The following is a 13,199-nucleotide window of genomic DNA, read 5'->3' as shown; positions in this document are numbered from 1 at the left end:
CTTAAAAATAAGAACATTTGTACCAGTTCAAAAAGGAGAAAGGAATGCCTGCAAAAAGATAAATGCAGCCATAGAAGTGAGTAGGCATTTGGTGGTTTCAGATACGGAGAGCATCACGGAAGTGTTCAGCGAGTATTGTGTCAGAGGTAAGAAAATAGTAAAAAGAAAAAAAGACAGGATATGCCATCGCTTAAAAAGGAAGAAAGGGAAATTAAAAAAGGTACCTTCAACAGAAATAAAATTGGCAATTGTAAAAATAAAAAAATGGAAAGGCAACTGGCCAAATGGTTTCTTGGCCGATTTCTTGGGAAGACAGGCTTGCTCGCTCAGCCAAGTAATAGGTAACACAGCTGCAATTCTACAAAACCATTTCTGGAACAGGGACTTGCAGCAGAATGCAAGGTTTAGCAAACCAACTATATTTCTCACCGGTCCAACTGGGAGACCCTAGGTTGGACAAGAACCTACAATGACTTGAAGCGGGAGTGAACATCAATGAGGGGGAGCAGTGCTCATCCCCACATTTTAAAATAAGTTCCAGACACTGCCAGAACACTTCAACCGAAATTGCATTAAGTAGCGTGGGGGTGTGTCCTGTTTGCATTTTCATTGAATCATTAGGCAGATTGGTTGCAAATCCCAGGACTGGGGGGGGGTCACTGACTCCACGGCCTGTACTGCCCGTGTGATAGGGCATTAAAGCACACTTCATTGCAGTGCCACCATGACACATGTACATTGCAAGGTGTCAGGGACCTCAAGCCAGCCAGGCAATGGTGATAGTCTCAAAGTCCAAGGACTCAGCCCCTCCTGCAGGTGCCCACCCAACCGCCGGAAGCTGCTCTTGATTCAGTTCCTTGAGGAGAGCAGGTGCTGCGGGAGGTGCTGCTCGTCCTGTGTTGGGACGGCCCGCCAAACACATCACCCTGCCCGCTTTCCTCATCCCGACCATCTGCAGGAAAGGGGTTTCCATGGGGAATTTCGTCAATTTCCAACACAACCTGTGGCATTGAAAGTGGCTCATTCTTGCTGCCCTGACCCTGCCTGCCCCAGGATGGTGGTCCACCCAAAATAAAATTCACTTAAAGGTTGCATCCCTTACTCACAAAGCTTTGAACAACGCCGCCCCTAGTTATCTCACAGACAGATTCCAGAGGAGAATCTCCACTAGACCATTGAGAACAGTTAACACCAACAGCCTTATCATTCCAAGATTTAAGTTTTATAAAACCGGGGGTAGCAGTTTCCCAGTTAGAGCTGCACAGCTTTGGAACTCCCTGCCACATCCTATAAGAGAAGATCAGCCCTACCTTAAATTCAGAACCAAATATCTAAATTGGTTGAAATCTCAAGGCAGTTAGCTCCATACCAGCGTACATATACATGTACCCTTTTTTCATTTATATACGACTTCTCATATGTATCTATTTATTAGACCTTCCACTGCCCTGTGCATGCATCTTTTTCTGCTCATTTATGCTACCCATGTAACTACCTGTATGCACATCTCTGCTGTTCATGTATGATACCTATGCAACCTTGTAACAAAAGCTGTGCATATTCTGTACTGTTGCGCCCTGTTGCCTCTGGGTTAGGCGTGCATTATAAATGAATAAACAAATAAACAAACCACTGAACCCATTTCCCAGCCTGATGTGCTAGCACGGACAGGGTGGGCGAATACCTCCTGTGCAAGGATGTTGCATGGACAGTGTGGCACAGAGGAAAACACCAGTGAGCAGCAATGTGAAGCGGCATGGAAAAAAAAAGAGTATCATGGGTCACTTGTCGGGAGGCAGTGTAAAGGTGGCATTGAAGTATTTCCTGGTGGTTATGTGTTGTTGCAAGACCATTATACTGCACCAAATCACCACCACAGTGGTCTGAGAAAAATTGTTGTGTCTGGAGATTGGCAAATTCTTCCTCCTCTTGGAGTTATCCAGGCCTTAGTCTGTGGAGTAAAGGGAGAAGATAAGTGGATGGGAAAGCCGCTCAAATACAAGAGAGGGTTGGGGCAATGTACAAGTGGGAAAATGTTTTGTGATGGGTTGGGTGCGTGTGAATCCATTAGTGTGTACCATAGATTGGGATTGCAGAAAGGAAGTTATGGTTTAAACTTGTCTGCCATCAAAAGGATTATGTGAAACAGTTTGGATTGGCAATATGTAGTTAATAATACGTGCTGATTGGCAGCGTGGTGGGCTTGGGATGTGCTCCAGCTACCCAGTTAAATCGCGGTGGCTATTTGATCTGGAGGTACCTTTTAAATTATTTCACATGTCAAACACCTGAATAGTAATTCAGGACTGCCAAGCTGGGAGGCCAGATGTGGCCCAGTCAAGGATAAATGGGGAGCAAATCAAACATGTGAATCTATGAAAGACAGCAATGTTGGAGAATTGCCATTACAGGTAAGCAACAAATTCATAAAGTCTCTGGGATTCTAATGCAGTCTGTGCATAAGCCGTGGACAGCAGTCACATGCAGATGGTAGGCAGCTTGGACTATCGCACAGTTTGAGAATAGGGGTGTGGCAGACTAGCCTTCCAGGTTAGTACTATCATGAAGGTCTGTCAATACTCCTGCTAGGAGATGGCATAGAAGCACTCTTGGCATCTCCAGGTGCAGGGTGACCAATGTATGGTAGACCTAATGCAGGGACAGCTTTAGGGGACTCTAGCATTTCATGGAGCTTTCCGCCAATAGAATGGTACTGGATTATGGCATTGTTGAAATTGGCATGACACATTTCTGTGGGCAATGTGAAACTGGCATGGTATTTTTCCTGGTGACCAATGTGAAATCTAGCATGGCACTGTGCTTAACTGGTACAATACTGCAGAGACTGACACTACAATATACTATGCACTGTGGAACATATTATGACTTTGTGCTGTGACAGTAAAAAGAGTAGCAGAGAACTGTGCGAGGGGGACTCTGGGGATACTGCCCACTTGGTGATTCAGATCCCAGAGGCATTATACAGAGGAGTCCCCAAACGTCTTTTAACAATTCCCAACTTTGTAGTTTGGTTCAACCCCATCTTTCTTGATACTGTTAAAATTATGGACAGCGATGTCACAACAGAATGATGAAAAGAGCAGTGTTCAAGGAGCCCGTCCCCAGGTTACAGCGCATTTGGGAATGAGATCTTACCAGGAGTTCACTGCAGTGGGAGACCCTGGTGATACCACGTATAGATACAGGATCTTGAAACAGCGAGGTCAAAGCAAACATGAACCTTGACCATAGCATGACCAGGTGGGATCAGGCGTCTGCCATGACAGGGCCACCTGATGTGAAGATGGTGCTTCCCCAAGATAAAGCCTCAGACTGTGATGCCATGTGTGAAAGGAAATCATATTGACACTTGGCTACACCAGGGCAAGAGGAGGGCTCATTGGTCAATAGCAAATCGCACACGTCTAATGCCAACAGGTCCCAGGTATCTTCAGGAAGCCCCTCATTACTCCAACCTCATAATTACTGGGATATAAAAGGTGTCTCTGACAGTTCCAAGGCAAGGGTTTTCGGAGAGAGGTTGACAGTGAGGACATGTAGGAAGTGAGCCAGTAAGGAGGAAGTACCAGGGAAAGGGCAGAGGTGGAGAAGGATGACATCAGGAAGGATGAGGGAGAATGAAATATCAGTGCAAGGGTGATGTTGGAGAAAGTCAATATTTGAGAGGAGAAAGTAGGAAGTATTAGCAAGAGGTGTGACATGAAGAAGCACAATTTGAGGAAGGATTGCCTTGTTGACCTGAGTTCAGCATTTTGCAGGCCCAATAACCTGGAGACCATAAGAGAAAGAAAGTTAGTCTAGTAAGGAGGCATAATATAGATTCTGATGGGAGTGGATAGGTCACTAAAGGAAATAAATAAGACCTGCTGTAAAGGAATAGAAAGTAAGAGCAAGAGTGGGAGAGTGATGTAGGCCAGAGATTGCCAAACCCACCAAGTAAAAATAAGGCTTGCTTGTGAATCACCAGAGTAAGGTGGGCTAGATGAGCACCAGTGACCGAAAGGCATCAAGACAGTCTGAGCCAGGAAGGTTCTCTTGGAGTTCAAGCAAGGACAACCTACTGAGCCTAAGACGAGCTTCTGAGAACATGGTATGTGGTGGACTTTTTATCAATTGAACTGGTGATTAGCTCGGAGCACAGGCCACAACCATTGGGTGGGCGGGTGTCAATAATGACTGCACCCTAAACATTTGACTGTGAAAGGCAGGTAAGAAATTAACTATCATCTAGAATCCAAGCATCAGTGCCCAGGCGGGGCAACATTCAACAGCATTGTCTCGAGAAAAGTCCAGAATCTAGGAAAACCCACAAGAACTGTGAATTACATTATACAATACCCTCTGGGCATTCTTACTGTGAGCATGAACTGTCATACTTTGGGGAATTTGGAGTTTGGACCTAGCTCATGTTGTAGTTCAGGATTTGTTCTTCAGTTGTCCCTTTACCTGGTTTGTTCCCCTTGCACTTGACACAATTATAAAACACAACCTTGCTCAGTTATATTCTTGATCCAACCTCTGTCTTTCAACTAAATACGTAGTTTGTTGATCCCTCAGTGTGCGACAGTGCTTACATGGGAAATACAGGCATGCCACACTTCTGGAGGCAATTTCCACTGGTATTGTGCTTTTCTGGGGAGATTGTGTAAACTAGCATGGCAATGTGATCAGTGGGGTATCAATGACATGGCACTCTAATGCTCCTACAAGCTATTCCTGTAATGACACTGTGTCAATCTGGGCTTCCAACCTAGCTGAAGCTTTTGATGAACACTATTTGTGCCGGTCAGCCTGGCAAGCAGCTGTTAGGAATTCATCCCGATCCTTATGGGTTAAAAGGAGGAAGTATCATCCACAATACACTAAACTGACTCCAAGACAGCGCCTCCTTGATGCCATTGTAAGGAACTCATGGTGGCAACAGTAAAGACAGACACACGTGATCACAGTTCAAGTGCGTTTATGGAACTTTACAATGGGTGAGATAAACTCCTAATCTAAATCTAAATCTAAGATGAGAGCAAGCTACAACCATCAAATCATAATAATGCAGTCGTAGTGGCGTCTTGTCAAATAAAAAGGGCCTATACTAAAAAACTATTGCCAATCCTTACCACTAGGTTACAAAAGGAGTGTGGGAAAATGTTCACCGGAAAAGAAAGAAGTGTTCACTTAATAATAAGTCAGGATGTTATGGGTGGGTCGCCCTTTCCCCACGTTTTTAGCACGGGACAAGGCGGGACTTCTGAGCACAGCATACTCCTGGGCCTCTCCAGCACGAGGTTCACAATTCCAGTTCAACGATACCAGAACCTTCAGGGGACAAGTCTCTTTTCTACAAAGTCTCTTGCCTTAGAAGGCCTGATAGATCAAAGCAAACAAATAAACAAAAGTTCTTTCTGTAATCTTGCACCTTGGGAGAGTGCTCTTCGGCCCTGGGATTTTCCTCAGTCGGGCTAGGATCCTCCTTACAACTTGAGCCTCCCTCCGTCGGGTTCACTATGGCCTTTCGAATTAAGTTTACAATATTCAAGAGCCTTAATTTCTTGTTAAACAACTTCTTACTGTGGATAACCCTCGGCCGGGTTCACTCTTGTTGCACAATGTTCACGGGTCTAATACTGTTCACCCCAACTCGCAGGCATCCCTCTGCTGGGTTCAAATTTGCCAAATACACAGTTCATTTTGATTTATCAGAATGCAGGATTCATTCTCATTAGCTTTCCCCTTGGCATCCCTGCGTCGGGTTCACGTAGCCATTGTTAATACAATAAGCTTTTCCACTGGCATCCCTCCGTCGGGTTCATATAGCCATCCTTAAAACAGTTCATGATTTGCTCATCTCATCTTAAAGCCGGGTTCCATTTTCCTAGCTTTCTTTTGGCATCCCTCAGTCGGGTTCACACGCTCCTTATTTCACAATGCGTTCTCTTTAGAAAGTGGAGGTCCCCTTCCCCTAGCTTTCTCCTGGCAATGGGTCAGAGACTTTCAAGTGTACAAGAGAATTGATGTGACCCTTCTAAGGCCACTCTGACACCTCACAACACCCTTTCCTAGGGCCTTCTGGTACTTGCAGGTGCACTACACGAGGGCCACTGAGAGTCCTTCGACTGAGCACTCCTACGGCATCTGACCACTCTCCAACTGGCCCTTCTCTGAGCTTTCGCAAAAGTTCAAACACACAAGTTCTTTGTTCTCAAGTTCTTACAACCATCTAATGTTGCCACTTGCAACTTTGGGCTCATACACAGTTATGTTTCCTATCAGCTTTGTCCGACTCACTGATTGTCTTGAGTCAGGGGCGTTACCACGGTAGCCAGCATGCCTCCCTGCGTGTGTTATCAATGCGGGAAGCCCCCGTGCACCGTTCACATCTGTTGCCCCACACGTCAGCTGTGCTTCCTGGTCTTGTAGTTCCCTTTTCGGGGGCTTCGCAGGTCTGAGTTGTAAAGGGCAAGAGCAATTCCCCCTTTGTCCTCCTTCCGGATCTCACTGCCTTTCTCCTCTGTTTGAACTGCCGGTATGGTGTAACTGTTTCCTTGTGTGTTCGACCTTGCTCGTAGTGTGTTCTCGTGCCCCACCTTTTATACTGGTGGAGAAGGTAAAGGGGTGTCAGGTGTGCGTGGTTATTGTAATTGCCTGACTCTGCCTGACCCTTGTGTTGGGACATGTCAGGTAAACGGCTCTGGTGCTTGCGCGTTGTCTGTTACGGTGAAAGAGAGTGTTTGTGTTGGAAAAGTGGGGGTAGAGCTTATAAGCTTATTACAACCCTGGCGGCAGCTGTGCTGGTAAAACCGACACGGCTGCCGCCGGAGTTGCTTCTGGGTCCGGCACCCGCAAATGGGCAATTATCTGGGTCATGCCGAGTTAGGCGGACCTGATAATTGCCCTTTCGTGGGTGCTGGTACCGGTAGATCCCCATTCCCATTTGAGCCCCACAGGGGCCGGTGCATCCGAAGAGCTGTGCTTGCGGGTGCCGAACGGCCTGCCAGGTCAGACATGGTGGGCTGTCAGGCACTCGTGAGCACAACCCTTAATATGGCGGTACGGTAGCAACGGTGCCGGTATCTTACCGGCAGCGTTGTTACCGTACCGCCATAGTTGTAACGAGGCCCAGTCTGTGACTAAAGGAATGAATATCCATTTACAACTGCGGGCCACTTTTTCATTGTTGCCTGAGACAGTTTCATGCTTCAGCCCGACCATGTGAGCCACCCCTGCCCAGTTCTTCCAATCTAAAAAAAAAATATATATATATATATATATATATATATGTATAATTTTTTTTTTATATTTCATGCTGCGCTCTCAGGGCCCCTCAGGGATGTACCCACAGACCCCTGGTGGTCGCACACCCCACAGTTTGAATACTGCTGCTGTAAGGCTTCCAGCCAAGAAGTGGCAGAAACGAAAGTAAGAACATTGTGTGAAGTGAATCGAAGTGGTCCTGCAACGGTTTAAGCAAAACCCATAGCACATTCGAAAGTCTTTGATTTTTGATATCAAGTCGGAAACGTAGAAAGTGAGATTACAAGGTCTGAGGGAGACCAACTGTGAACATTGTTTAAAAGGGGTCTGAACCCGAACAAGGGAGATCCATGGTCCGAGCCTAATCGAGGGAGACCAATTGTGAACATAGTGGTAAAAGGGGGTCAGAGTCTGAAGGAGGCACACCGATGATGAATACTGGAAGCGAGAACTTGTAAATGTGAAATCCTGATAAGAATGGAACTTTGGTGCTTGTTTGTTGTGACAGGCCCTCTTCAAGAAGAGACTGTTATTGAGAAAGAAGCTTTGGCAGAAGGGCCTGATACCTATGCTTTGGACTGTATCCTCATGGCAGAGAATCCAAAGTGTGTGCAAAGCCCGAACGTGCCACCTTACCCCGTGCTGAAAGCGTGGCGAAGGGAAGCCAACTGCTGTACTATCCTGACATATTATTTCTTGAACACTTTTCTTTTTGTATACACTATTGTCCCACACCATTTTGTATTTAGAAGTACAGATTGGCAATAGGTTTATTAGTAAAGGACCTTTTATTTTGACAGAGACTCGACTAGGACTGCGTTATTATTATTTGATGGTTGTAGCTTGCTGCCATCCCTAGATTTAGGTTTAGATAAGTGTTCAAGCAACCCACTGAAGTTCAATAAACATCCTTGAACTGTGATCACTTGTGTCTGTCTTTACTGTTTGATACAATGCTTTCCTTACAGTAGCCACCAGTGCAGCGCTTCGCGGATGTGATCCTGTTTCTGTAAGCCTTTGATGAGCCGATAGAGTCTGAGACGCCCGCAAGAAGGGTGCTGCCTTGAGCCAGGTGTGAGAGGATCAAGAATTCGACAATGGTGCTAAAGTGATAGTCTGGGATAAAACATTTGAAGATGCTAAGAATGGCAAGCTGGTTCCAGGTTTTGGGATTTTGAAGGAGATTGCTGAGCAGTTATATGTATTTCGAGCTAGACGTTGAGATGTCGACTGACTCGCTCAAGTTTCATTTAGGTCAGCCCTTTTGGCATTTGGAACTTCTGGGGAGGATAAATTAAGTCTTTGAGGGAGTTGGTTCCAAGTAGTCACTTGACATCTAGACCTGTATGATGAAGAGAGAGATTTTCAATCAATGGATACTGTCTATTAGCAACTACAGTGTACTCACTGTTTTGTAGAACGCAGCAGCGGTGACAATGATTATGAGAGAGTTCCACAGAGTATTGACAGACCAGAGTTAATCTGAGCTACATGTACCCCGTGGGCAGTGCCCTTGGGAAACCCTCAAGGGGAAGTAAACCCGTCTCAGATGGCAGGATGGATAAACGTGTTCGCAGATGGAGGAGATGTTAATTTGTGAGTTCAAGAGTCCTCTTGTTGGCAAGAACGAATCAAGAGTAAATTGACAAGCAGCACCCTTCTAAGGAAGAAGGCAGTTAAAGCTTGATGATGGAAATCCACGGAGGTTTGGGATTGGACAAGAGGTAAGTAGAAAAGGGGCAAAGATTGGAGAGAAGATAGAGGAGCATAAGGGAGCACGAGGAAAAGATTTGAACAAGAAGAAAGAAGGAATGCAGAGCGCGACTAGTGTCAAAGCGAGTTAGAAGCCAGGAAACAAAAGAGTAGAATCGAGTCAGAAATGAGATGCAGTGCGCAAAGTAGAACCAATGCGCTAGATGGAAGCCGGTAGGTATCAGAATAGAGGCAATTTGGAATGGAGATGTTCCGAACAGAGGAGAGGAAAGAAACAGGAAATGGACAAAGTGGAAAGGAACAAGAAGTAGGAAAACGTTAGCTGGAAGGGACTGCAAAGATACAGCAACTTTCAACAAGGAGCGTAGTAGCAATACACCTTCCCCATTGGCTCACCAGCATTTATTGTAAGTAAGCAGTAGGTTTTTATCTGTCCACCATCTTGGCAAGAACTAGACTGCATAAGTGAACTTCTGTGTATGGCATCAAGGAGGAGCCATCTTGGAGTCTGTTTAATGTATTGTGGATGATGCTTCCCCCATTTAACCCATAAGGATCGTGATGAAATCCTAACAGTATGTCCTCTCCCCATGGAGCTATAGGTCATGGCTTCCATGGATGAGTACGGTGAAATCTTTTAACACGTACTGCATGTACTGAAGAAGCCGATTCCCATGTAATATCAGAAGGATCGTAACCCCTCCAATCAATGAGATATTGCAAGGATCCTCTGAAGTATCTGAGTCACAAATTGCAGCAACCTTGTATTCTGAACCTTCCGATGTATCAATCGGGGGTGGGGAATTCTGTTGGTTTCTTGGAAAGTGATTGGGTATGCAAGGTTTTAATTGTGAAACGTGAAATGCATGATGTATTCTGGTCCAAGAAGGTGGTAACTGAATATGGTATGCCACTGTTCCTACGGTTTTGAGTACTTCAAAAGGTCTAAAATATTTGAGAGATAATTTGGATGGAATCAACCTTCTAGGAAGGAAATGAGAAAGCAGCCAAACCAGATCTCCTGTTTGGAAAGTCGGTTCTTGAGAGTGTCTCCTGTCTGCTTGTTGTTTAGCTCTTCTTCTCGTTTCTTTCAGGACAAGTAAGGCATCAGCATGTTCTTGTTGTATCTCTGTGATAAGAGTGTCCACGAAAGGTATCTTTGTTGAAGTTAGTTTTGCTGTAGGTAGAATGGAAGGATGGAATCTGTAATAATAAAAAAAGCTCTCTTTCCTGTAGCAGAATGAATGGCATTATTGTAAGCAAATTCAGCGTATGGTAATAAGGAACTCCAATTATCCTGGGATGCAGAAATGAAACAACGTAAGTATTGTTCCAGAGATTGATTTACTCTTTCAGTTTGCCCGTTAGATTGAGGATGAAAGCCTGAAGTAAAATTTCACTGTATTCCTAAAGCCTTGCAACGATGTTTCCAAAAGGTAGAAGTATATTGGGGTCCACGATCTGAAAGAATGCTTTTAGGCAGACCATGCAACCTGAATATCGTTTGGAGAAAACAGGAGGCCGTTTGGGCTGCAGTAGGAACTTTTGTCATGGGGATGAAATGTTCATGTTTCGTCATGGAATCAATGGTGACCACGATAATAGTGTTTTTGGATGAAGGAGGGAGTCCAACAATGAAATCAGTGGAGATCTATTCCCATGGTTGAGTTGGTAAAGTCGGTTGCACTAGCTTTCCTGTTGGGGGCTTCCGAGGAACCTTAGTTTGTAAACATACTATACAAGAGGAAACACATTCCTTGACATCCGATTTTACTGTAGGCCACCAAAATGTCTGTTAATCAATTCTTGTGTAGTATGGATTCCTGTGGCCTGCAGTTTTGTGGTCATGACAGAGTTTCAGTATTTCTTGTTGGAGAAGAGGTGTAGGTATATATAGTTGCTGATCATGGAAATATAGTCCTTCTTTTAACAAAGTGTATTTCCGTATGTCTAATTTTGCTGCTTCAGTAAGAGTTCTGACTTGATCCTTGATGGACTGAAGGAGTGTAGTGACAAAGTATACAAAGGAAGTCCGTGGTAAAATTTTCTCTTGGATGAACTGACCCGTGTCTCCTCCTGAGTAACGGGACAAGGCATCAGCCCTTTGATTACTTGAGCCTGGAATGTAGGTAAAATCATGTCATATGATGAAAAGAAATGTGCCCATCTCGCCTGCCGACTGTTCTGGCACTCAGAAGTCTGCAATACCCTCAGGTTGTGGTGGCCGGTTCATATAGTAATGGGGTATTGGGAACCTAGCAATACATGTCTCCTTTCTTAGCATGCCTTCTTAATAGCCAACAATTCTTTCTCCAGGACGGTGTAGTTACATTCAGAAGAGGTTAAGGTTTTAGAATGAGATGTTCAATGCCTACAGAAGACGTTTGTTTGAGAACTACACCTATAGCGGAATGAGAAGCATCAGTTTCAAGAAAAAAAGGTTTCTTCTGATCAGGTATTCTCAAAATGGGAGCAGATGAGAAGGCAAGTTTTAACAGATCAAAACTATTGTGAGCTTCCATATTCCAGTGGAATCTTTTTCCTTTTTGTAACACCGTAGTCAAGGGTTTTATTTTCGAGGTAAAGTTAGGGATGAATTTCCTGTAAAAAATTGGCAAACCCTGAAAAACACTGGATGTCTTTAACTTTTTGTGGTATCCTCCAATGTAGCACAGCCTTAACTTTCGTGTGATCCATAGTGGCTCCATCAGCCGATAATTCAAATCGCAAGAAAGGAATAGTGGCCTGATGAAAGGAACATTTTTCAATCTTTGAGAATAGATCATTTTTTTCTTAGTCTTCTTAATACCTTGGTTACATGTTGTTTATGTTCTTCAAGGTTCTTGGAGAAGATCTATATGCCATCAAGATGGACCACCTAGGAATGCAACAATAGATCTGCAAAAACGTGATCTATGAATCTTTGGAAAATTGAAGGCGCATTAGCCAATCCGAACAGCCTTACGTGGTACTTGTAATGGCCGAATGGTGTGCGGAATGCCGGCTTCCATTCATCTCCTTTAAGTATTCTCACTAAGTAATAGGCCCCTCTCAGATCCAATTTAATAAAAATAGTGGCTCCACAAACTGCCTCTAGAATATCTTGAATGAGAGGTAGCGGGTACCGATCCTTAAGTGTAATCTTGTTTAGTCTCCTATAATCGATACAGCGTCTCAATTCTTTACAGTCTTTTTTAGGAATAAAGAATAAGGAAGCTCCAGCCGGACCTTTAGATTCAATTATAAGTATATGATGTAAATTGGTTTGTAGGTAGATGTGTAAGGCTTTCTTTTCTGGCTCTGACAACGTATACATTCGACCAATGACACCCGAGTATCGGGTATAAGATCAATATCACAAATGTCACCCCTGTTTGGGGGTAGCTCCTTATAAACCTTATTGGAGAATACAATCTCGTAGCCAAGATAACATTCAGGGAGGAGAGGGATGTTGGAAATGGTAGGATTAGTCGAACAGTTTTCTTCAGTTTTCGAATACGAAAATAACCCCAAAACACCATGTAGAAGACAGGAAGAGAGACAGTACTATGAACCTAAAGAGAGTGCTCCTGCCGGCCACTTTATATAGTGATTATGTTTCCTGAGCCACGGTAATTCCAGAATCAATGGGTAGTGAGCTGCTTTTATCAGATCAAAGGATGCGGTCTCTGAATGTGATGAAATTAACATGGTCATATAAGAAGTTTGTTCTTTACTCGGTCCAGATGTAAGAGGAGTATCATTCACCCCTTCTACAGGAACTTGTATCTTCTTAATAACACAGGGTATGTTGTTTTGCTTTGCTCAATCAACATCCATAAAAAGTCTGGTGGCTCTGCAATCCACAAGGGTTGGGATTCTTTGTATGGTTTTGTCAGAGATTTTAAGAGTCACCTGCAGTACGACCATGGCATGGGAATTTTAAACACAATGTAGGGAACTTCTTAATGAAGACACATCCATGGTTCCCTTCATGAACGGGTGGATGCATTTCCCGAATGCCTCGGAGAGGCGAGTGGACAGTATTTTAGGACATAGTTCCTAGAGCCTCAATACATACCAAGACCTAAAGACCTTCTCCGATTTCTCTCTTCTGGAGTGAGTGGTCCTCGGGCTACCCCAAGTTGCATGGGTTCTTCTTCATCCATAGGTCTTGTAGTCTTAGGGTTCTCAACCCGTGGAACTTCATGAGCAAATCGAGATGTATTACCCTTCTA

At 44.3% G+C, this 13,199-nt stretch overlaps 1 protein-coding gene across 2 annotated transcripts in view; it reads left to right on the top strand.

Moving 5' to 3' along the window:
- The window catches only part of LOC138504297 (uncharacterized), a 344,376-nt gene that overhangs the window by 183,172 nt on the left and 148,005 nt on the right, over window positions 1-13,199 (top strand). The window lies entirely within an intron of this gene.

This window comes from Ambystoma mexicanum, chromosome 11 (genome assembly GCF_040938575.1).
Source record: "Ambystoma mexicanum isolate Mex_15411 chromosome 11, UKY_AmexF1_1, whole genome shotgun sequence".
In the NCBI taxonomy this organism is placed as follows: domain Eukaryota; kingdom Metazoa; phylum Chordata; class Amphibia; order Caudata; family Ambystomatidae; genus Ambystoma; species Ambystoma mexicanum.
The sequence above is the reverse complement of the archived record's forward strand: the minus strand, read 5'-3'. Positions and strand labels throughout refer to the sequence as shown.